We start from the raw sequence: 23844 nt of genomic DNA, 5'->3' as shown, positions 1-23844 counted from the left end.
TCCGTCCAGGTTGCGCAGTACAATAGGGCTAAGTACACAATAACAATGAATAAATATGAATTTTTATGCCTATAATCAAAAGGTGAGTACATATTATATTGCTCATACAAAATACCAAATACTATACAGTGGTAACTTCTTTTTACACTTGTAAAACAATACAGTAATCCCTTGTTTAGCGTGGTTGATTAGTTCCAGATTTTACGATGATAAGTGAATTTGCATGAAGTAGGATTTCTTATTTATAAATGGAATATTTTCAGAGTTAGAGCATGTTTAAACCAGTTTACGACCTTCTAAATACGTTTTTTACCATTATGATAGCCCTCTACACATGAAATAACACCCCAATAGTCACCTTTACACTCGTATTACCCAATATAGTAGACACAATCAGAGTAAGACTTGAGCTCGTGAGTGTTGTAGTAAATGTGTTCAGGTGCTAGGGTGCCGAGTGGGGGGCAGAGGGGAAGTGATGCCGAGGGTTCAGAGATGAGTTTGGTGTGAACTACAGCTGGAACAGTAGCCTGTGTTAGGGATTATTCTGCCTGTGGTGAAATAATTCAAACCTCTAATATAAGACTGTTGTTCCAGCAAAGTATGGTGCTTGTGTGTCTCACCAAACATTACAGTCACATTACTGACACCTAGTGACCAGTATAGAATACTACATATACTGTATTAAATAATGGGTCTTCTGGATGCCTTGCATTTGTATTTTAGTTCATTTAGCCATTTTTGTGCTTGAAAATGCTGAATTTAGGCAAAAACTATGTAAAATAGGCTTAATAATGGATAGTTTTGACTATTCTTCCACCGCAAAACAGCATGATTTATTAATTAATATTTGAAAAACCATGAAGGAGTAAAGGCACAAAATTTAATGCACAATGTGGCGAGGGGACTTAATAACAATAAAGTATTTATTTGTGATGCACTTTACATTTCAAAGAAATCCCTAAGTGCTACAGCATTTAGGTGTTGTCTAACAGATAAAACCACCGAGCAACAATAAAAACAACATAGTACCAAAAAAAATACAATTAAGAACAATAGAAACTACATAAAAGTGTCCTAATAAGTCTTCTTGGATAAAAACACGTTTAAAAAACTTAATAAGGCTTTTATGATTGACCATGGAACAGATTATTTCTATTCAAATACTTCCTAGGTGGAAAATTGTTAAATGAATGGGAATTAGGAAATGAGGACGGATGTATTGTGTTGGATCTTAGTGGCTATGTGCTTTGGCATATAGAGTGATAGCAGCGCAAGGTAAATTTACATTCCTGATACTAACACATGGTCTTCATCATACAGTGACAGCTCACTGCATATTTTTATGAATAGAAATACATTAAAACATTGAAAAATTGACCTATTTCTGTGTGAATGAGGCCATACAGTGCAGCTGATATGGAATATAGAACGAGATGAATGTCCTATATTTACAGCGTGAATGAATTCATACATAGTGTTCATGCACCTGATTGTAATGGAAGCAGCTGCTGTGACAATGCTGTGGATTCTCGCTACCTGATTTTTGCAGCGCAGTGGGGGGGGCGGAGGCTAAATGGCTGTAATTGTGAAATGTATTTACTGAGAGGGAAGCCTTCAAAACACCAGCCGCAACACATATCGTGTTAACTTCAGTGTGTTGAATGAGAAGCGCCTGCCCAGGACTGATGGCTTCCTGTCTGCAGACTGACAAGCCACATGACACCTCAGCGGCCATGTTGACTTGTTCAGTAGAGCCAAGCTGGCATGACCATTGTTGTGGGGTGGGTGAGGGGGTTGCACGGGGGAAGAGGTCAGAGGAAGCGGCTATGGCCCACTGCAGACCACTGGCGCTGAACAGACACATTGCTGGACTGAACACATCCATGAGCTAAAAAAATTAATGACTTCATAAGGTTTGTACAAACACACACACATGCAGCCATTATACCGAGGAACCTTTGACGGCAAAAATAATTCATTTTGAATCCATTTTTCCCATAAATAATGGGAATGAAAATGGGAATAATCTGTTCCATAATAAAGGCTTTATTAAGTACAGGCAATGTTTAAAGTCACATTTTAACATTCTTTAAGGGGACCTATTACGCTTTTCCTCTTTTCTGACCTACAATGTTGTACTGTCATGTTAAATGATGAATGAATGCATCAGATAATGAGGTTTGTGCATTTGGAAGTGAGACCTGAAAGCAGTTTTGGACGGCTCTGCATGCTGTGTTTTACACAGTTTTTTTTAACACCGAATTCCACTGACGTCAACGCAACCCAGACGTCCTTATATAGGCATGCCCAGGCACACGCTGTAGGCCTGCCCTACCCCCGCTCTGCTTCGCTCTGCTCTGTTCACAGTGTTAGCACGTGTGGCTCCCAGGAAATGTTTGTTTGGGTGTGCCTAAAGAGGCAAGCATCAGGCAGAAGTGGTTGGAGTTGCTGATTCCCAGCCAGCAAGAGAAAAATATGCTCATCTGTCAACGACACATCACACGGGACTGTTTTGTGAACATGGGCCAATACGAAGCTGACATGGGCCAAACTGTTGTTGAAGTCCGACGGCTTTTCAATGTTACTTCATGTTGAAGTGTCAGAAGAGCAAGCCGTAAGTAACAATTTATCAGTGTCCTAACTGTATTTATTTTGTAATCGGACAAATGTGGTTGTTTGTGTAGCATTATAGAGTGTGCATACAGCGAGCGGATGGAGTGTGACCAATCACAGCGGACTGGGCTTGGCGGGAGGTGTGCCTGGTTGAGTCAATTACAGAGACTGTTTGGGCGGGAGGCAGGAAACCAAAGGAAACACTGCAGGAAGAGGTGCAGAATATGGAAGATCTAGAATGCTTTCTGTGCGGGTTATCTTGTGTAGCTGCTCTATAGGAGTCCAGGACTCAATACAAAGGCCCGAAAATGAGCATAATAGGTCTTCTTTAACTGCCATAGTCAAGTGTAAAGTCAAGCTTGCCCCATCACTGCTATTCTGCTGTTTTAGTGCAAATTCTTATTTTCAGTCATTCTGATTATTTCTACTGTGGAAGGTGGCACATGTCAATAATTACTTAAATGAAGACAGACACACAAACATTTGCTGATGTAGTCCTGTCTGTTTCTGTTGTTTTGTTATTGTTGTCACAATTGTTGTCTCTCTCTTTTTTGTCCCCTTCTTCTCCCCGCACCCCCCTCTCTGTTTTCTTTTCTTTTCTTCTCTATCCCCTCCTGCTCTGGTCCGGCCGCTCCAAATTTGCATAGCAACAAAGATCAACAATACTATCTGCCCTAATGGCTGGACAGGACAAAATACTTAAATACAAAAATACTTAAATGAAACTTCTTTACGCACAACCACGTGAATGTGGTTGCGGGTGATCGAGCATGCTTTGGATTTTGACTTTTGGATTATTTTGAGCCTTTGTGTTTTATTTCTATTATGAATTGTGATGGTTATCATGAAGAACCTGCAAAGCGCAACTGCATTACAGTCATTCTATGACTCGGTTACGTTGCGTCCGGAATCGTGCCATGGCACACCCCTTCTGATCGTGCCAAAAAAGAGTAAGTGTGCTGCGCCTAGGTACAAATCATTGCGTTCACAAGAGTCAAACATGCTACGTTTCAGTGTTAAGAGGGCCCGGGCACAGTACGATTGGCCTAGTGTGAGTACGTTTTTCAACAAACATTCCTAATGAAGGATGCTGTCTACGCCATCTTATGATGTGAAAAGAAACCAATGTGGGAATGAGAAATGAAGGCAGCCAACCAAGAAAGCATCATATTGTTCCGCCTCTTCAGTGGCTGCGAATTAACATACATATTTGTTCTGCTCATGCACGCAATCAGCTGTCATCTTGCGGCGAGCATGTCATTAACATATCTGTGCAGCGGCGAGAAAAACACATTACAACATCTCCACCTATAACAAGTTTGTCGACACATTAATGAAACCGCGGCCGCTGAGGGACACCGTTACATCTCTTTGGCCCTGTGCGAGCTTCAGTGTCTCGCCAAAAATCTCGGCTGCCCGCTCAAAGACGCTCCAGCTGGAGGACAGGAGGGCCGGTCCCTAAACATGGAAGATAATTGTCTCCTCCTCACGAGGAGAGAGGGGTGTATCTCCATGACCCCAGCAGGTAGCAGCGGCCCTTCTGAGATGTCACGCTGCCTTGTCGTAATTACTTTTGCTGATAGAGGTGAGAGAGGACGATGGAGGCGGACGCTGCTTGGGCCGCCCCCCGCACTTGCCATATGCAGCTTTTAATGTCACTGTAATCTCTAAAGGTTAGTGCTGTATATCTCCTCAATGAGCTGAATCAGTGATTTGGAAAGAGCTTTGACATTAAGGATGCTTTCTTACTAGCACCTTTTACTCTCCTTTTCAATGTAGTGCTAGTTTGTTTTCCCCCTTGGTTTGCTTCATTTGTGACCTGACTTCAATTGACTGTGATATTTCAATTTGAACCAAAATGCCAAATAAGCGGAACACCTTCTTGTAGCACACAGACGAAACTAACTCGTTTCGTGTTACAATGTTTCATGTCACAATATTTAATGTTACGGCATTTTTGTGTTTTGCCATTTGTGGCTCCAACACACTCCCATATATTATTAATAATGCACAAAAAGCAAAAGACCACTTGCGCGTGGTGGAAGAAAAGTTCGGCGCACATCGCTACCTGGAGGAAGGACGTCACTTTTGTTCTTTTTAGTTAACTTTTTCCCTTCATTATGTCTCCTAAGCATGAGGCAAATTCTTCTGATTGCAGTTTGTGAAAGAAAAGGAAAACGAATGTGATAAGTGAAGTGAAATTAGATCAGTAAGTGGAGAAATGCTGATCAATATTGACTGCATGACCGCTCAAACGCTGCGACCATCATCAAGGATAAGGACGGCATCTTTTAAAATGTGTAAAGATTTTCTCCTATGAAAGCAGAGTAGTGGTCTCATTATGGACACTTTCCTCATCGAATAAGCCTGTCTCTCCTTTCTTTGCAACGCCCCATCCAGTGTGCAAGACAACCACAGGGATAAAAGTAAGTAATTATTCTCTTTTTTAGTACTCATCCATGTTCTTCCGCTTATCTGAGGTCGGGTCGCGGGGGCAGCAGCCTAATCAGGGAAGCCCAGACTTCACTGTCCCCAGCTACTTTGTCCAGCTCCTTCCTGCGGATCCTGAGGCATCCCCAGGCCAGTTTAGAGGCATAGTCTCTCCAACGTGTCCTGTGTCTTCCCCAAGACCTCCTACTGGTCGGACGTCGACCGGGTGGCATCCTTACCAGATGCCTGAGCCACCTCATCTGACTCCTCTCAATGCGCAGCAGCAACTCGGAGTTTCACCATGTTGACAGTGCTTCTCACCTTATCTCTAAGGGAAAGCCCAGCCACCCTACGGAGGAAACTCATTTCGGCCGCTTGTATCCATCATGTTGTCCTTTTGGTCACAATTCATTCCATTATAGGAACAAAATTTGTACATATACTGAGGATATTCTGTAAACTCATAACAACAAATGGTCCAAATCCAAGGTGTTTCCAGGTAAACTCTGATTCAGACAATAGTGACAAAAGTACAGGCAGGTGTCACAAGTTTGGTGGGGGAGGAGAGAGCCGGTGTAGCATACGGTGGTGCCTCCATTCAACAGCATAATCCAGGCTCTATTAGAATGTCAAAAACAAACATTTTTGTGGCCGTTTTCAATTACTCGCATTTTTTCGCTATCCACGGGTGGTTTACTGTGCTTAGTAGTTAAATTATCAATATGTTAAATCAATATGTTAAATCATCAATGTTGTTTTGGCTCGCTCCCCTGTTGGATCAGATTGCTTTCTCACCACAAATGAAGCGTGCCGGAGTTTGTTTGGATCCAAGCGGTCGATTTGGCCCACATTGTGTTTGATTCCTGTGTTCGCACCTGACCAAACAAAGCACACCAAGTGGGACGACAAACCAGTTTTATGAAAACCAAAGGCTAAATATTTCTGGGGGAAAATCTAAGATACAAAGGGACCACATGTTTATTGTAGCTTAAACACTATAGTATAAAACATGTCATTGTTGCTCTGATGGTTTTTGTCATCTCACAGAGGTTCTGCTTGGATAGTGTTTCTGTGGCTCTGGTGACATTCCCGCAAGTACTGGATTCTGCCTGGAGCCAGGCCGCCGTGCTCCTCGGAGGCGCTTTCTCTTGATCACATGACAGCTCTACATTACGCATTCAGCCTTCCCTCCCTCGACACCGCAGTACAATCTGACTGTCAGTCCGCCAGCAGCGCTGGATGTCGACATCCCGCGAGGTCTCTTCTCTTGTCGGACTGGGAGAGATATGCACCTCAGTATGCGGAGGCGACGGCCAAAATCACTTTCTAGCGCATTGATGTTGCAAATTAAAGCTAGAAGAAACATTTCTCTTCTTGGCTCAGTGCCTTCACTTGTGATTTGGAAAGAAATTTACAACTTAGAACCTGGAGAAAATGTTATCCTTTAAGCCAGGGGTGTCCAAATTGCGTCCCAGGGCCATTTTCAGCCCACAGTTCATTTTTTATTGGCCCACTGCATATTGTAACAAAAAATGAATTCATTATTAATGAGATATACAGTAATCTCTTGCCATTTTGCACTTCGAATTTCATGGCTTCACCACTCTATTACGATTCTTCTAAAACATATTAATGAATAAAGCATTGCTTTTTCATGGTTGAATACTGCCCATTATTAGTAAAAATATGCATATTTTAGTAGATTTTGCATAATTTTGCCTAAATTAATTTGGAACTTTAGTGATTTTGGTTACTATCAAGAAAACCATGGACGTTGCTAGATGTCAGCTCTTAAATTAAACTCTTATGAGCTATATTTGTTATCATCATATCTGTCCAAATAAATGTACCTTTAGTTGTACCAGACATTAAAATTGATCAATAAACTGGAAAAAGGGTCGTCTGATCATTTTTTCCATGACTCTAACTTGTTACACATGTCTGAAAGAAATAAACATACCTTACCATGTCTACTGCAGTGGTGTGAAAAAGTGTTGGCCTCTTCCCGGTTTCTTATTTTTTTTGCATGTTTGTCACATTTAAATGTTTCAGATCATCAAACAAATTGAAATATTAGTCAACCACAACACAACTGAACACAAAATGCAGTTTTTAAATGAAACTTTTAATTCTTAAGGGAAAAAAATCCAAACCTGCATGGCCCTGTATGAAAAAGTGATTGTCCCCTAAACCTAATAACTGGTTGGGCCACCCTTAGCAGCAACAGCTGTCATCAAGCGTTTGCGATAACTTGCAGTGAGTGTCTTACAGAGCTGTGGAGGAATTGTGTCCCACTCCATCCATCCATCCATTTTCTATGCCGCTTCTCCTCATCAGGATCACGGGGGTATGCTGGAGCCTATCCCAGCTGACCCTGGGCGACAGACAGGGTACACCCTGGACTGGTCGCCAGCCAATCACAGGGCACATATAGACAAACAAGCATTCACACTCACATTCATACCTATGGACAATTTAGAGTCACCAATTAACCTAACATGCATGTTTTTGGAATGTGGGAGGAAACCCACGCCCACTCATCTTTGCAGAATTGTTGTAATTCAGTCACATTGGAGGGTTTTCGAGGATGAGCCGCCTTTTAAAGGTCATGCCACAGCATTTCAATAGGATTCAGGTCAGGACACTGACTAGGCCACTCCAAAGTCTCTTATGATGGAGTCATGAACACTGACATTAACTGAGGAAAGTGAGGCCTGCAGTTCTTTGGATGATGTTGCGGGGTCTTTTTTTGACCTCTGGATGAGCCGTCACTGCTTTATTCCATGTTTTCATTTGTGGATAATGGCTGTCACTGTGGATCGCTGGAGTCCCAAAGCTTTAGAAATGGCTTTATAATCTGATAGATCTCAATTAATCTCACTTAAATTGTTTTAAATGGAAGGGGGGCCACTTTGTCACACAGGGCCATGCGGGTTTGGATTTTTTTCTCCATTAATAATATCAAGTTTCATTAAAAAAATGCATTTTGTGTTCAGATGTGTTGTCAATGACTAATATTTAAATTTGTTTGATGAGCTGAAACCGCCCGAAGTCAGCTGGGATAGGCTCCAGCATGCCCCCGCGACCCTAATGAGGAAGAAGCGGTATAGAAATGAGCTGAAACATTTAAGTGTGACAAACATGCAACAACAAAAAAAGAAATTAGGAATGGTGCAAACACTTTTTTCCCACCACTGTATATTGGGTAATGCATGTCAGAATTCCCTCTGAAGCCTCCTTCCACTCCTCCCCTTCCAAATCCCTCGATCCCCCAATCTTTCATCCTTTATGTTGTTGAACACCTTTGATGGCTCTGATATGGAATCATTGTTGCATCATCCTTGATGGCATTCCTGAAAGGCCCACCGAGAAGAGGAAACATCACCAGATTGTTAACAACCCTCTAGTGGAAACATCGTCTCTCTTCAACGTTCAAGTAAGATTGTGTCTCCTTTTGACCACTTTGTGCTCTTTTTGCAGTGGGATTCATCTTCTTCCCTGCCTGGCCCTGCTGCTACAGTGCACAGTGCCTATTCAAGAACTCTGAGCAATATCAATAAACTCTCATCTTTTACTCACACTAAGGTGTCTGTATTTTGGCGTTCAGCCCACAACCCCATCCCTGACAATACGAGTGTAAATGTGACTATAGGGGTGTTATTTAATGTCTAGATGTCTCTAATAATGTTTAAAAAAAACGTATTTATGAGGTTGTAAACAGGTACAAAAATATTTCATTTATAAATAAGGAATCCTACCTTGCGGAAATTCACTTATCATGGTCGGGTCTGGAACCAATTAACCACAACAAATGAGGGATTACTTTATTATTAGATAATACCCTAATTCGTCACCTATGGCTAAGGACATAGCTTAGCACACTGATTCTCCAATTGGGGAGTACCCTTAGAAGTACCTGAAGGCACTCCAGGGGTACTTGAGATTTTTTTTTAAATAGACAGTAGTCATAAAAAAACTGGGAATACTGAATACATCACTAAATTTGCATCGTGGTGTACTCGCTCATCCCTGATGTCTACTGCAGTTTATTGGCTCATGTCCACATGCTTTTAAACAGTTTCACTCATGTGTCCAAAGAGTTTCCTGATAATTCTTTATCCTCACAATTATGACTTCCTGCCGCGGAGGTCCGTCAGCTTTGAGAACACGGAGAGCTCAGGTGTCACATGAGACAACGCTGAGCCTTGCAGAAGAAGTCGTGACCTCCAGGTTTGCACAACGCATTAATCTGGCTAAGATAAGTGCCAGTGAAAAATGCTGCACGCTCGCCCGGGAGTGAGAAGCAATTAGGTCGAGGATGCGTGGCTAACAGCTGCTGAGGAACGAGGAGCGGCGTGGATTGACGGAGCAGCGGCGTTGTAAAAACACAGCCAGCTGTTCTTTCTAGGGGCGCTCAAGTGCTTATTAGCGCCGTATCCAGCAGGAATAGAAGAGCGGCATTATGAGCACGGCAGGCAGGCTTCCACCTTGTGTGTTTTGCTCTCCACAGACAGCAGCAAAGCGCGGTTCGCTGGCTGTTTGTGTTTGTCGTGGGCCTGTGACTCCAAGAGGCGATGCCATTTTGCCAACTGCAAATTGGCAATCATTCTGTCACATTTCCATTGCTGTGGTTAGCGCAGAGCTCCAGCTAGAAGGTCAAAGCCTGTCTGATTGTAGGAGAGCACGCTCATCATGTTACCTATTCAGAAAAAATTCTCCATATTTTTACAGGCCAACGAGACAACACAGCGACATGCAACTCATGTTCTCTCACACACACATTATCAGGGTTTCCAATATGTTCATTTATCTGTGGCAGGCCACCACAAATTAAAATGTAGCTTTTTTTTGTGGCCTTGACTGAGGGGTGGGGTTTGAGTTAATACTGTAAATTTTACTTTTATTGTTTACATTTGCCTTCTTATATACACACATACTCTAATATAGCATAACTACATAACAATCATCATGACTATTATTGTTTATCACTGTCTAGTATTACGTATTTTTTCATATTTGTCAATTGTTTTTGATAGTATGTTTATTTTGCTAGCCCACTTTTCATTTTGTGACACATCTGCAATGCACAACCCAACCTTCCTATTGTACACGGTTGTTCCTTGTCCTAAGTCCCACAATCTGTAAAATGCACTTTATTTGTTCATTGCTGATGTAAGTACACACCCAATATTTGCAAAAAACAAAAAGATTTGGCACCTGCTCACCCTCGCTCTCATTTCCATTATAATGTTGAATAGCTACAACTGTGTCCAGTAGATGGCATTGTAAGTTTCAGCTGCAGCCAACAACTTGCTTAACAAAGTGTGTTTAAACAATGCATGCTTGCTACACTGGGTCCAATGCAATCAGGTCAATTTGTCCGTACAGTCAAACCTCGGTTTTCGTACGTCTCAGTTTTTGTAAGATTCGGTTTTGGTAGAAAAAATTTTGCCTTGGTTTTCGTACACTGTCTCGGTTTTCATACAATACTGCATGTAACAAACTAGTCTGGTTTACCTATACTGTCAAATCGAGTGGCCAAAGCACCCTACGTGTTCCTGACTCACTGTCTGTGCATTTTTTATTTAGTGAAACTGATAAATAACCTGCCATGGGGCCAAAGAAAGCTGCAAGTTCCAACACTTTGATAAAGAAAGTGAGAAACATTACTGAATTTAATCCCGCTAGGATGTACGAGAAGTCCGCATCAACAATAAGTGCCATCCATTTATAATTAATAATTATTTCCCATTGTTTCTACATGTGAAACTATTCCTGTTCTCTATAAAATGTGTTTTTAAGATTTTTGGGTGTCTGGAACAGATTAATTGGATTTACATTGTTTCTTATTGGAAAAATTGCCTCAGTTTTTCATACATTTTGGTTTTGTTGAATCTTTTGGAACAAATTAATAAGGAAAACTGAGGTGCTGCTGTAATTCAAAACTTTTTTTTCCGAGAGCAAATAATGTAAATACAACTAATCTGTTCCAGGGTCAAATTGTGGCGATCCTAAAAATGTGTGTGTACAATCAGTATTTTAAGTCACATTTTAAAGGCCATACAAGTGGAAAGTGAAGCAGTGTGAATAGAAAATTGGAATTGGAATTTTTCAATAGGTGGCACAAAAAATAAAAAACATTTTTTAAGCCAAAGAAAAAGCAAAACACAGATGCTCGCTGAACTGAGTTTCTGCAAGGTGCGCTGATACATGCTGGCAGTTTTCTGCGACTTCAAAGGAATATTTTCCTGAAAAATGTGGTCAAGTTATGAATGATATGACCTTCAGGTTTTGATTTCTTTTTTTTTTTTTTGATAAAGAGCAATATCGAAGCCCAAATTGTATGTCAGTTCAGGAAACTAATTTGGAAGTTTCAACCAATATACTACTAACTGAAAAAGGAAGTCGTTATAACATTTGGGCTTCGTAATTAATACACCGGTTCAAACACCTGCACATAGGCATATGCACAGCGCAGCCAGATATATTGCAATTGCTCCTCCACAGTTACATTTCAAAGAACTTCCATAACAGAAAGCAATAGAAAGAATAAAGTCAGTTAATTAATGCGCTCCTCCTCCACACGTAATACAGAGAGCAGGTGTAAAGCAGGTATAGAGCAGGTATAAAATGTAAAAATGACCACGTAGATACAGAAATGACATGGTTTCATGTAAATAAGATGGGACTAAGAACAATGTATAGACCTGTTCAAGAAGAAAAGTATTCTTAAATGACTAATTTGGCTCGATAAAGAAAAAATAAATAAATAAAATGACGGGGTACCCCCGTAATATAATAGTAAGAGAACTGTATAGGCCACCCTGAACATTTTTTTCTAGGTCTCCCAAGTGTTGATCAGACTGCTAGTCGAGATGGGGGTTTGCATTTGTCTCAAACTTAAGCACAGCGCCTTGACGGGCGCCATGTGGCCCCGTGGAAAGGAACAGCTGTTTGTATCAATCTTTGATGAAGAACGTGGAGGATCACCTCTGTCCTTGATTTAAGCTCAAGCTCAAGTCTCAAGAATGTTAACCGCCTCGTTGACTGGAGTGTGCCACTTAACAACGGTTAAGCGTGAGAAAAATGGCGAGCAGGGCAGCGTGAACACATCACGGCACTACTCCACTTTAAACGCTCTAAAAAGTGAAATAACGTTTGTCAAGTTATCTTTGCATGAGGGGGAATTGGAATTCATTGAAAGCCATAAAGTTCAGCCTTCGCTCTAACAAGCTTTTTGGATGATTCACACACTCACACACACTCAGACTCTATAATCAGTCTTATTAACGGCATCAAACACTGAAGGAAGCATGACAGCCGCAGTCCAAAAGAAGGCTCAAATAGCTTGATGTCGGAAAAGCCAATAGTGGCAATGACTTCCACTCATTCGCTCTTGAAATAGTTGTGTTTCCCCTAAGCTGAGAGCTTTGGGGTGGTGTGTGTGTGTGTGTGTGTGTGTGTGTGTGTGGGCGGGGGGCTTACAAATACAGTGGATCCTGCATACTGTATGTGATTTAACATGACTTAACATTGTTTTTTATTTGTGGGAAAACCCTCCGATTCATGCTTTTTTCTCTGAATATAGGCCATTTTTTCACAGAAAACACATCTCATTTACCTTAAATTGGTAATAATTTATCAATACGTGATAATAAAACATTAGGTGTACGTCATGATAACACAGCATACAAGTACAGTGTAAGATGGCGGCGTCCTGTGCGGCTACGGAAGCACTAGCTTCTACAATCAAATGTCCAAATCCCACCTCAAGTTAATAAATGATCGTAACTCGTTCCTGGAATTACTGGAATTCCCTGTAATAATTAGAGGGCGATGGAGGCGGAACCACAACAGATGGAAGCGTGGTTGTAGTGCTAGCCTGACGACCAGGCTAAAAGCTAGACCGTGTCTCCTTTCCATCTGTTCTATCAATCATCCTTCACTATCATTCATTAGTGGTGAGTACCTATATATTTGAGTAGGGCTGGGCGATGCTGACCTAAACTCATATCCCGATATACAGTATTTAGGTTGAATATCGATATACGATATATATCCTAATATTTTTTAAGCAAAGTGAGTTTAGACAAAATCAAAGCCAAATATCAGCGTCAAGTTGTTTTATTAAAATAAATACTGAACATGAGGATGTTTTGGGAAATGTTAAAAGCTTCATGCAAGATGCACATAAAAAAAATCGTATCTAAAAATAGCCTCTAAAGTAAAGTAGGCCGTTGTGTTTTTGAAATAAATATAGAAAAAGTCAAATATGATCTTTTTTATAACAAACCTTTAGCTATGCCCGGCTTAAGAGGACATTTTGAAATGTCAGCAACTGAAAAATACTTTCAATTGAACAGTAGTATTTTTAAACATGAAACATTTTTAGAAGACACTGCATCAGGCTTAGAAACAGGCTTGTGTAACGTTCTTGTACATATGTGGCAGAGCTCTTCATGCTAAGTAACTGTGACTGCGAAGCTCGTTGGACATCGATTATTGCCATAATCCATCGTTTTCAGCAGGTTTTTAAAGACGTTTTTCCACTGTTGCAACAGGGACCATATCTTAGCAATGTGATAAGACACCTCTTTATAATAGCACAACACTTTGCTTTTCCTTTCATGAGGATGGGCAGACAGCGCCCAGCTTCACACATTCCTCGTATTGGAGTTAGTGCCGAGTTTTAAGGTGGTGAAAAGGATTTTTTTATGCTCTGAATTCGAAGTACCTCCACATTACTGAGCTACCGCTTATTCCTTGCTGACTAATTCTTCCACCGAAGACGCCGTCGCTTCGACTGGAGCAGCCGGGCTTCTGCTCCGCCCCTCCTCCCTCCTCCTGCATGCAGGGATGAGGGAGATGCGGCGCAAATCCAGTCTATATTGATATCAACGATATGGTTGGTTTTGATATGGTGCTTAAAGTAAATACCAATATCTTTAAAATATCGATGTACAGCCCTGCATTTTATCATTTAAAATGAAGTGGAATCTAACCTAATAAGTACAACAGTCACTTTTATTGTAAATGTTAGCGTGAACTCACAGGAGGAAGTCAACGTGAAGCTTGCAGAAGGATATGGAAGGGAGAGGAGCGAGCCGGCAATAGCATAATCCAGACTTTATTAGAGCGACATAAACACAGTCATGAAAAAAATGGTTAGACCACCCTTGTTTCTTCAGTTTCTTGTTCATTTTAATGCCTCCTACAACTAGAGGCACATTTGTTTGGACAAATATAACAATGACAACAAAAATAGCTCATAACTTAAGTTAAGAGTTAACTTTTTTGGCAGTGCAATGCTATAGCTATTCTTTATTATTATCAAGAAAACCATGGAAGTTGCTAGATATCAGCTCTTAAATGAAACTCTTATGAGCTATATTTGTTATCATCATTATATTTGTCCAAACAGGATTTGTACCAGGCATTAAAATAGATCAGTAAACTGAAGAAACAAGGGTGGTCTAATCCTTTTTCCCATGACTGTAGATATATTTATGGGTGTTTTTGTCACTCGCGTTTTTTCGCTATTCAGTTTTTTTCAGTCAGATGTATCGACACAAACACGCCAAACACGCACGGGCGGCGCATAGCCAACTGTCATGTGATCGCTCCTCTACAGTTAAATTTGGGGCGCACACATCCATGCGCAGTGTGTACACGTGGCTTGGGGGGGAGGGGGGGTACGGCACAAGCACACACACGCACGTTGATGACAATTTGTAAACGTGACCATGTACACAAAAACCTGTTACCATGTAAATAGGTCAGGCAAACTTTCAGCTACTAAAGGCACTTCTCTTAATGCCGTCCGTCATTAATACAGGAGCTCCTCAAGGTTGTGCAGCTCAGCAAACCAGTTTGTGTCTGCTGTCTTTGCTCAAGCAATTCTGCGTTGTTTGTGGACAAAAAGCGCTCGCTGGAAGAAGCTCAGAGTAAACAGCAAGTTGCCCCGCACACCACAAACAAGAAGGACTGTCAATATGGCCGCAGGTTTGCAATTGTTGTGCTTGGCGACCACCGCTTGAACACACACACAGACACACACACACACACACACATACACACAGAGTGAGAAAAGCAATAATGCCACCAAAGTGCAACTGTTGCTGGTCAATATTTTCTCTGGCAGATAAAGCCTGTGGGCAGGAACATTCCAGCAGCGAGCCAACACAAACACACTTTTGCAGTTTCAATCTGTCACAGTGTGTGAATTCGGAGCCAGCAGGGAAACAAACTTAGATCTACAAACGCTTGTCTCGCCACTTTGCTCTCCCTTGGCGATAGATCGTCTAAATATCCGCTTTCGGCCCAAAGATCAGAATGGCATCATCATTTTGCGGCAAAAAAAAAAAAATGTCACAGAGTAAAACCCTTCCTCAGCTTCAGAGTTGAACACTTACCCAAGTATCAGGCGCGGGTGTGGGCAGCAGCCTTCAGGTGGACTCGGAGCGGAAGCAGGAAGTCGTCAGCCGCACCTGAGAAGCAACATGATGAAGAACATGCCCTTTATTTGCTGCACGCTTGGAGAGAAGATGGAGAGAATATAGGAAGGGGCACTACTGAAACTTTTCAGCAGTAATAGAAGTAGTATTATGTTTTTTAGCTGTTTTTTAAAATGTATTCTTACGTGATTATTCTATTTGATTTGTACGTGTTTTACTGTGCACACGGTGCTGCTACTGCCTTGTATACAGTCATCCCTCGATTATTGAGCTTAATTGGTTCTAGACCCGACCATGATAAGTACATTTCCAACGAAGTAGGATTCCTCATTTATAAATGTAATATTTTCCTAGGGCATAAAAAACCTGTTTACAACCTTCTAAATGTGTTTTTTAACATTATTAGCGCCCTCTAGACATGAAATAACACCCCTATAGTAACCTTTACACTTGTATTACCTATTGTAGTAGACATAAAAAGAGAAAATAAGCCATTTAAGACATAAGACGTGTGCTTGTGTGTGTTGCTGTAAATGTGTTCCGGCGCTAGGGGAGCAGAGTGGGGGATTGCCTGTTGTTTCGGCAATCAAGTCTCACCAAACATTACAGTTACATTAATGACACCTAGTAACCAGAGTAGAATACTACATATTATCACAATGTCTTTGAATACGTTTTCTGAATGCTTTATATATGTATTTTAAATCCATTTTTATGCTTGAAAATGCTACATTTAACAAAAAAAACACATAAAATGTGCTTAAATATGCATATTTTTTTTCTAATAGGTAGCAGTCAACCACAACACAGCATGATGTAATAATTTTGAAAAACCGTGATAGAGTGAAGCTGCAAAATTCAAAGCGAGAAGTGGCAAGGGATTACTGTACTGCATATGGTGTTGCTGCTACTGGAGCCTTGATTTCCTTAGAGCACATGCCCAAGGGATCAATAACGTTCTATCCAATCTAATCTAATGTAATTTAATGGATTTGGGACAGCACTACACTGTAAACTGTGCACTGAGGAACTAAGTACACAGTGTACACATTACACTGATCGACTGAAGTATTCCATTTGAGACACATGCTACAAATGAGAAGAAGACAGGTGCATGTAAACATGCGTTCATCTAAAGAACATCCTTCTTAAGATCATTTGTGCAGTATTAGAGTTGGAAAACTCTCAATTCTGCTGCTGTTTGAGATCATGATTGCAACCAACCACATTTTTGAGAGAATTTATCCAAGAGGGATTGCTCCTTCCCGCTGTACAGTACAATGCCTGACAAAGCAACACCAAAACTTTAAGAACAAATGAGCTTAGTCAAAATGAGACTTTTTCAAGTTTCATGGTTCACATTCGCAACATGCAGGCCCAAGACACAGCCGAGTGCGACGGGAAGGCGTGGCATCGTCACCATAACAGATAGGACGCCCCCTCCCTCGCCATTATTACCATCAGCCACTGGCGGATGAGACCACACAGCGACGGATAATAGGCTTTCCTTTCCTGCGGTGCTATCGCTGCCACACAGACGTGCCTTCCATTACCATAACATTCGGGCCGTAATAAGCCAGGAGAGGCTTCACGTGGTGACCACGACTGTGCGAGGGGAGGTCAGTCGTGTTAGACTGTTTGCAAGCGCGGTGCTAATTGCAAAGAAATCAGGGCACCGCGGCAGCGCTTCCCTTGTTTTTTTCTTAGCCAATCTCTGCTTGGGCCATGTGACATTTTTAGCACAAGGTAATGAAACAAGACATCCTTGGTGCTTGACTTTGACTGCTTTGGAACATACCTGGCACCCTTTGTGGTTGTAGAAATGGTAGAAACAGTTACTCAAAAGTCTAATATGTAACTTTATGGGGTAAATTAGTACAGTGGGTACCTTTGGACTGTACCTCCATTTCAGTGCCTTGTCAATGGGGTGGTGCTTTCCAAGGTTCAAGACTTTGAACCTCTGGAAAAGATCCAAAGAGTTAGTTGGAGTCCAAAGATGAATCTCTACCAATGGGCTCTAACTGTACACAACACATATAACAGTGTGTCACATCTTGTGACACTGATCGATTCCTTCACAGTCAGAGCATGTCCACTGTAGTCACAAACTGTAGGATGGACTCTCAGTAAAATCCACTTGAGCAACGTAATGCTTTTTTCTTTCATGAATTGTCTCCATTCTACAGGATTTCATGGCCTCTTCTTCTCGCCAAGAACCATCCACTGTCACAGCAGCTTGGATGTTGTGTGACAGAGGCCAGGCTTTGGTCTCATTATTCGCTAAAACAATCCAGGATACAGGAAGGACATACTCCATCTGTCCTCTGAAGACTAAAGGTTGGATCACCAAAGGTGAGACCGTAGATAAAAATGGTTGTTTGAACCACGGTGAACCTTCACCTTCTGAAAAGTACACAACCTCCTTAAACAGACATTCCACATGGTTAGCAATTGTTTGGAAAAGGGCAGGCCTTTGAAAACAAAACCACAGGTGACTGGACAAAGGTTGACTGTGTAGCATTGTCCATAAGAGGCTAATCAAGTCAACAAGTCCAAAGACATGCTTGATTGGTAGCTAATGTCTCACATTTAAACCATGCCCCCCTCCCGTCTTGTCCTTGATTGTTGCTGATTGGTCTGCTCATGTCATGATCATCCACAGTTTGAGAGAGCCAGGAGAGACATACTGTCATGGAAAAAATGATTAGACCACCCTTGTTTCTTCCGTTTCTCGTTCATTTTAATGCCTGATACTACTAAAGGTACCTTTGTTTGGATAAATATAACAATGACAACAAAAACAGCTCATAAGAGTTACATTTTTTGGCAGTACAATGCTCTAGCTATTCATGTAAGAACTTAAGTGGTTTTGGTTATTATCAAGAAAACCATGGAAGTTGCTAGATATCAGCTCTTAAATTCAACTCTTATGAGCTATATTTGTTATCATCATTACACAAATGTACCTTTAGTTGTACCAGGCATTAAAATGGATCAATAAACTGAAAAACAAGGGTGGTCTAATCATTTTTTCCATGACTGTACAGTGGAATCTCAATTTCCTTACACTGTCTCGGCTACCGTACGGCCAAACATTGACCCTTGTTTGTCGTATCTAGTCGTATCATCCCGCAGAATCGAGTGCCCAAGCAAAGCATCCACGTGTTGGTGACTCCGTTTCTGTGAAGAATGTGCTTGTGGTTCTTATAGAGTTGGGACACTATAGGCAGATTCCAGCCAGGGAATCCTTTAATCTTTATTTTGTGTGTGTGTGTGTGCACGCATGTGTATGTGGTTTAAGACGCACAAAACGATCAACAACTCTGTATCTGTATCCTTCCTTCCTTCCTCCTTTCATGAGGAATCTGTGCCTTTTTATTTTGGATGGCTGCAAAAAAAAAACAAGTTTCATTAAGAATAGTGCGAAACACTATTGAATTCAAGAAATAGGTTGTCGCAAAGTGCAACGGTAGCGTCTGTTATATGATTGTAATGTAAAGGTTCTGAGTTAACACAGGTTGCAGAGCGAACGGTTTAAAAGAAACACAAAACACAAACTGAGCCGAGCCAGTGTGTGTAATGATGATTGTTCGTGCTCCTGAAGTTTACAATAAAGTTCAAGTGAGCAAAGATACAGCTCTAACAGTCCACTCTTTAAAGTTAAGTTTGTAACGTACTAGAATGAAACAGGGTCCACATGGCCCTTCTGTCTCTTCCACCCCCCTACCCTCGATTCATCAGTTTTCAATAATGGTAAAAGTCATGTATGAGAATCTATAAAAATGGGGGTTTTGGGTGTCAAGAAGGGATTCATTGGAATCACATTATTTTTTCTTATGGGGAAAAATGATTTGGTTTTCATACATTTCGGTTTTCGGCCAACCTTTTGGAATGGATTATGACAAAAACCGATGTTCCACTGTACTGAACTGTTTATTCTAACATAAACGTACATCAGTGAGACATTTCGGGGTACAATGTGGGTGGTTCTACTTCTGTACACTAGATTTTTTTACCTCTGTTGATCAGGAAAATGCACAAATTAGCCTTTTGGGGTTTAGATTGTAACTTGAGGGAAAGAAAACCACCATTTTTTACATTTTATGTCGCTTTTAGAGAGGCAAATGAAATACGGTAAGTATTGTAGTCTAACAGCAAAGAGGCGCAGATGTTGCCATTGTTCGCCTCATTCAGCATGCTCCTAAACCTTCCCTCATTATTGCCATCATTAGCGGTGCCATCGATACGGTGGGCAGCTGCCAGCAGGCCTGATGTATACGCAACGCTTCGGCTAAACACCAATTAATTATCTGCCAGGCAATTATGCAGCATCTTTTTTTCTAATTTAGTCATAACACCAAGACAGTCCCTCTCTTCCTCTGCATACTTTCTGGACCGGAACTCCCTTCTGATGGCAGAAATGATAGGGGCAGGTGTTCTGAACCATTCCGTTGCTTTGCAATGTGCGGGCATGAGTCATGATGCTGCGGTGTCAGCCTCTTTTGTTTGACTCCTAATTGGAGTAATTTATTGTGCTAACAGGCTGTGCAGCTGTGGCTTTACAGCTTCGCCACAGCGACATCCAGACGCCTCAAAGAAAAGGACGTGACTCGATGAACAATCACTGGAATAACACAACAATCGCGTAATAATAATAACGCTTTTTTTTTGCTTTTGTGAAAAGATTCATTATGTACAGATGACGTTCAATCCCCGCAAAACTGAAAACTGTAATAACATGCATTCCAGGCCTGTTGACACTTGGTAAAGAAACATTACATCATGAACTCTTGCAATTAAGTTGCAAATTACTTGAAAAAAGTCTGAAAAAAAAAGTTAATACTTCAAACTAAGACTTTGCGCACCTCTGCTCTAACCAATCAGGTCTTACAGTAGTCCTCAAGGAATATGGCGAGCTACAGTGAAAAAAATCAGGTCACCATGACGGTCCCTTTAGGGCCAAACTCCCCACACTGCCTCTTGTGTTCGGGCTCTGCAGACAGGAAGCCCCGGGGAGGGACGCCAGCGCGAGCTAGATGGGGGAAGGCGACAACGTGAGGCCGCAAGGTCGCACAGAACCTGCTGGTGACTCACAGTGAAGTGCGGCAAAAGGGCTGCGTCTGCTCTATGACTTAATGCTTGGTACTACTTGACTGGTCACAACATTAGGTACACGTGCACAAATTTAGCAACGAGAGGGACAAAATATTAGAAAGAGCTCTCAGTGTGATACAATACCATCGCACAAGAGCAAAAATAAACATATAGGTACATGAATACGGTATTACTAGCTTTGTAATGAATTTTTGATGCTGAGGGTGGTAAGTGTCCAGCACTGCACACTCACCATTTTGAGCGTTATGAGTGCAACATGACTGTGCACTGATTTTACCGTATTTCGCAGTGTGAACACACTGCACTCAAACGACTTATGTGTAGGTACGCAAGTGCTCCAATTGAAACCCAGCAATAGTTTTCTTTCTTTAATTGTTTAGTAATACAAATTACCGCCACCTACTGGTCTGAAGAAGAACACACCAACTTACAAGTAGCCATGTTTTTATTGGATTTTTTGGCATTTTATTTTTATTTCTTTTTATTTTCTTAGCACATATTTCACACCACATAGCAAATAGCTTGTATTTTGCATTTGTATCCATTTGTCTTTTTAAAGCCTTTTATTGCTCTTTGGAGTTGTGTTGTTGTGTTGTTATCGCTCTAGTGATCCAGACTAATTTCCACTCAGGGCGATAATAGAGATTGTAATGTATTATAATATAATTTATCTTTGTTGTTATTCATTCTACAGGAAGATTGTAACCGTTTTGTGTATTATGGTGATGTGTGCATGCAATCTCTTATTTGAGTGTATTTGAGGTTATTGAGTGTTAAATAACATCTTTATTGCACTTATACTTGCTAATAGTATATAGAAAAGGAGCTCTCTGAAATAAAAAGATGCAATGAAAGGTAGCAAGCAGAAACATATTGTACAGTTTCACTGCAAGGTTCACCCTACGGTTGTGAATATTTAAATCTGCTTCAGGACTAAACAGAGACACATAAAGAATCTTGGATAGTAGCAGTATGTCATGCACATATAGTGCACATATCGTACTCACACAAAGCCGGCTGGTTGCCAACCTTTTTGTAGTAAAGAACCCCCGTGGAAAATTCTTTCAGCCAAGTACCCGCTTAATCAGAGAAAAGTATTTTTGAAAAAAAGATGTAGCACCACTATCTGATTTATTACTGTACAAAACAGTGCTCATCTGTAGTGGTCGTGGGTAAACTTAAAAAATCAGCAGGGAATCAATCGTTGTCCCTACTGCACATATTTGTATAGAAATATTTAAATCTCACCTACGCCCTTGGAGTACCTTCAAGTACCCCTGTTTGAGAACCGGACCAATCGTGCCGAGTCTGGACCCACTGCTCACCTGAATTCCAGCAGGTTTGGCTAGTGTGAGTACACCGATCCACCTCCCCTCTTTTGACACAGTCGGAAAAGGTGGGCCAGGACCTTGCACAATTTAATGTACATTTGCAATGTGATGTAATGACTGTATTGTGATCGTTCCTTGCAGGTAATGCATGATAATTGACACAATTCATAACAGAAATAAATTAGAAAGACTCAAAATAATCCAAAAGTCAAAACACATTCGGTCACCCTTGGAAATTCCTACAAATTCCTACAAAATTCAATCCTTATACCAAATAAATACAGGACCAGTATCGTCAATATCGATACCAGTACTTTTTAATTGGATATTTTTAAAGATCATTACATAATGTTGTTTTGATTTTTGCCTTTTATTTGTTGAACATAATTATAATCAGAAAACAGAAAACAGAAAACAGGGTGAACAAAAAAAAATGTATCAACAAACCTATTTGTGAACAATTTATATTTAAAACAACAATGTAAAACAATGTAACAATATCAGCAAAATAATACAGTTATTCCCTTTGATCACATACAATTGTTTGAGCTAAATAAAGTCAATCGTGCAAAATAAGTAAAAAGCAAAAACCTTTTTGGCCTCAAAACCCTCTTGTGTCTAAGAATTGACTTCCTAAATGCGTAAACACTATTACAATAAATAAATATATACAATATATTTCAACAGTACAAAAAACCCCACACAGATATTTATAAAAAATAAACATAGAAGTACAGCTGTAAAGTAGAGCTGTAACAATGAATTGATTAATCGATGGTTGGTCAGTTACTCAATTCATCCACAACTATTTTGGTAATCAATTAATAGTTTTTTTAAATTTAAATATGTAAATATGCTCTGATTTCAGCTCTCAAAAGTGAATATTTTAATATATACATTTTTTATTTCCTTAGGCATCCATGTGTTTTAGCCAAAACAAGCTATTCACACATATCGGCTTTTAATTTGGAAAACAGTGATGGGCATTTTTGCCTTTTTTCTGATATGTTGCGGACCCAACCATTAACTCTAGGTGTTTGCTTCATATTAATTTGGTCCATCTATGGCCTAACCGATTACTCCATTAATTGACACAAGCTTCAGATCAATCGACTAAGAAAATGATCATGATTGTATTTTTGTGTGCATTTATTTTTTGACTGAGGCTATTTGACAAACATTTAGATTTTTTTATGATTTAACATTATTTTAACAGAATATTCAAGCGGCAACTTGGTGTGTGTGTAGTATTTGCTCTGTCAGTTCAAATCTTATATTTCTGAATAATGAGGCAGAAATTAAAAATATGTTTTTAAAAAAAAACAAGTAATCAATTAATCAAAACAAATAATCGACTGATTAATCAGTTATTAAAATAATCGTTAGTTGCAGTCCTACGTCGAAGCGAGCAGAAAGATATCAATCTTGTGGATCCAATCCAGTATTGATATTGTAGATGTCGCAGGCGAGCGCAAAACACGTGCAGTGGCACAGAACCGAGGAAGTTCAACACAACCAACCCCATCGCTCATCCGAAGCAACACCACAAAAAAACAGCCTGAAGATCCTCGCAAGACCACCAAACAACCAACGCCAAAAAGCATGACAAAGTGAGTTCAAGCTGCATGAGACTTTAAAACGTGATATTAGCGTCCACTTAATTCGTCCAATTCACTACTTCTTGAAGCGGCACTCTAAGCATCATGGGAACTGTAGTTCTTTTAGCCGTATATTAGCTGCATCACTGCATAAGCCACAGGGTTCAAAGCATGAGAAAAAAGTACTGGCTTACACACCGAAACATACTAAAACAGCAGAATAGGAGTGATGGGACAAGTAACCCGGTCATAGCACAAATGATCATTGTGAACGCAGGCCAACAGGGGCCAGGAGAGGGCAAG

General features: G+C 40.6%; 1 protein-coding gene across 10 annotated transcripts in view; it reads right to left on the bottom strand.

The window, feature by feature from the left end:
• mgat4c (mgat4 family member C) overlaps positions 1-23844 on the bottom strand; it is a 150107-nt gene that overhangs the window by 73074 nt on the left and 53189 nt on the right. For 5 of the 10 annotated variants that reach the window (XM_054775632.1, XM_054775633.1, XM_054775634.1 and 2 more), the window contains one exon: positions 15456-15530. The exons of the other annotated variants lie outside the window; for them this stretch is intronic. The gene's annotated coding sequence lies outside the window, so the exon portion shown is untranslated. The remainder of the gene's footprint in view (positions 1-15455; positions 15531-23844) is intronic. 10 annotated transcript variants of the gene reach the window in all.

Source organism: Dunckerocampus dactyliophorus, chromosome 5 (genome assembly GCF_027744805.1).
Source record: "Dunckerocampus dactyliophorus isolate RoL2022-P2 chromosome 5, RoL_Ddac_1.1, whole genome shotgun sequence".
Taxonomy (NCBI): Eukaryota; Metazoa; Chordata; class Actinopteri; order Syngnathiformes; family Syngnathidae; genus Dunckerocampus; species Dunckerocampus dactyliophorus.
Note: the sequence above shows the minus strand (reverse complement) of the source record. Positions and strands in the feature narration are given on the sequence as shown.